Consider the following 2,861-nt stretch of genomic DNA (forward strand, 5'->3'; position numbering starts at 1 on the left):
TCCGCTTACGAAGGGACTGAGTAGGGTTAAGCACTTGCAGCATGCTAGGAGTATTGGGCTGAAGGATGATATTAGCAAAGATTAGATAGTATTAGAAACGTGTAATAGATAAATGTAATTAACATTTGATGATTAAATAAAGGAGTTTTATTTATGAGTAATGTTACTGTCTTATGTTAATTGTTTAACTATTGTTTCACTTTGCATGTTTTGACTTCCAGAATAATTGAGTTTATTAAGAATAATCAAATTATTCAAATTGTCCACAATCGTTCATATGTTGGAAGTAGATATGAATGAAGATTGTCGTGAATTGGTGCATAGATTGTCTAAATGGTATTAGACATAGCAAAAGATTGTTGTGACGTTCATGAGTGCTTATGAACTGGTTTTGAGCATTGGAACAAACCCGCGCTTGCTGGAATCACCTTATGGAATATGATATAAAAGGGTGATCGCAAGACGATAATATCATATAGTCTTAAAACATAGATATATGGTTTGTTATTTGTTAATTGGTTGTACATTGATAATGCGAAAACGCATCAGTAACTCGGTGGTATAAAATGCATTGTTGTGTGTAGTTGATTAATGAATAAGTAAATGCATATAAGTCGAAGTTTATCTGTGACTTTTATCCTAAGAGGTTAAAAGCGATATCTCGGCCGCTCGATGATTTGATTTGACTTATGTGCCGGGCCCGGTCAGAACTGAATTGATGTGTTCGATTAAGTTCTATGTCGAATAAATCAGATATCGAGAAACCTAAATGCTTGACTAATCATTCCATAGAATTGTCAGCATGATATCTAACAGAGGACTGTACGGTCCCTTATCTAAAGGACAAGATTGATTAGATCAGAGTTTGACAGCGTCTTTGAGAGCTATGATTGCAAATCGAATTGTACTTGTGCATATAATTACTAGACTTATCCAAGTGGGAGACTGTTGGAATAGTGTCTAAGGCTGCAACTATATTAGGCAAGTATTTGACCCGATTGTGCATGGTCCTTTTGGGTTGCCTTCACCATAGCAACTTGACAGGATGATTTATTATGAGAGAATAAATATTATTAATATATTATAAGTATAATATAAGGAATAATAATAATATTGTTTGATTGATATAAGTCATAAATTAATTTGGTGACTTAAAGAGATAAATTAAACAAAGGGGTATAAACTATCAATTGTTTGATAGTTACACTTTGGGCTGTAAATTCTTCTTGGATAAAGGTTGGACGATTTCTAGGCTAGGATAAGCCTCAAATTCGTCCAAAGGCATTATCTTGGAAGGGATTTGGATTGCTTTGAGTAATAGTTATCCAACCAAGGTTTTTGAGTGAAACTCAAAGAGCCTTACAAGTATAAATAGACCCCTTAGGCAAGGGAATTCGACACCTCTTCTAAAGTAAAGGAACCCTGGCCGAATCTTCCCTCTCCTCTCTCTCAAATCATCCTCTTTGCTATTTGGTGTTTATAAGCCATTAGAGGAGTGACAATTGTGACTCCAGAGCTCCAAGACAACAAGATCAAACAAGAGGTTCAAAGGTAAACTTCCAGATCTGATTTTGTATTGTTCTTATACCTAATTAGTTATTAGAAGTCTTGGATTCAAAGCATGTTTAATTAGAGAAACCTAGATCCAAGCATTAGGGTTTACATGTGCACATAGGAATGTTCATATGGTCAAAACCCATCATTTTGGGGGTAACTCACTAAGCTTTCGGGCTTACAGTTTCAGTGTATTGTTTCAGGTACTTTAGGAGACCGTGGCAAAGCGAAGGCGTGATTGTACCGCTCCTCAGTTTTATGTTGATGTCCTGGGATACTCTGATAATAAATGAGTTGGAAACCTTTTTGTAATAACTTAATGAATATGGATTTTTTTTTGAAAAGTTTAAATTGGTTGTAAATTTTTGGATGTTACATAATTGGTTAAGAATATAATGTATATAAACATACTTACTATTATGGGTTTGTGATTCCAAAAATAGTAAATGAATAAGTACATTGGAAGAAAATTACAATGTTAAAAGTTTAATCGCCAAAAAAATATCAAGTTATAACTATGATGATCGACAATTACATCCATATGTTGTTAGATTTTATCACAAAAGCTTAGTGCTCGTTTAGGGGTAGTTGTATGTGTGTGCCAGCAGTGGCACCAACAACACCTGATTTTTCCGGACGCAGTGCTAAAAATTTCAAAACATTTTCTTTCTACTATCATGGCACAACTAAAATTTCCCGTGACACCCCTACTATGAAATCATGCATCTGCCACTGTCCTTGTTGATGTTAGAGAACATAAATCACAAGCTGATTCCTCTATCAGTATCCATACATAGTTAGAGATGGCTACTGCTAAAAACCCAACACTAAAAGTTGATATCTCTTTTCTTCCATTGGGGGCCATCGACGACAAAATGGATTGACACTAAACTTAGGGTTTGTGAGGGATGTTATTAGGGCTTGCAATGTTGTTTTGTTTCCTCAACTCTTTTTATACTTAGTTTGTTCACTTCATAATTAACAAAGTTAACTAAATAAGTACAAATTTTGAATAAACAGAGATTCAAGATGCAACATTTAAAAAATTAAAGAAATTATTATGAAAAGCACCGGTCATGTCGTTAACACGATATTAATGACTTTGAGGTTTAACTTGACATAACTTGATTCTGTTTGGGATGTCTTTTTATGAGGGCAAAGTTACTTCATATGCTTCATGTTAACTCAAGGGAACAAAGAAAAAGCATCGACCTCATGGTCTTGATCTAGTCATAGTAATATTCGCTTTGAAGATATCATGACACTACTTGCTAATGGTGGCCATAGGGGTGTACGGTAGGTACGGT

Source organism: Lactuca sativa, chromosome 5 (assembly GCF_002870075.4).
Source record: "Lactuca sativa cultivar Salinas chromosome 5, Lsat_Salinas_v11, whole genome shotgun sequence".
In the NCBI taxonomy this organism is placed as follows: domain Eukaryota; kingdom Viridiplantae; phylum Streptophyta; class Magnoliopsida; order Asterales; family Asteraceae; genus Lactuca; species Lactuca sativa.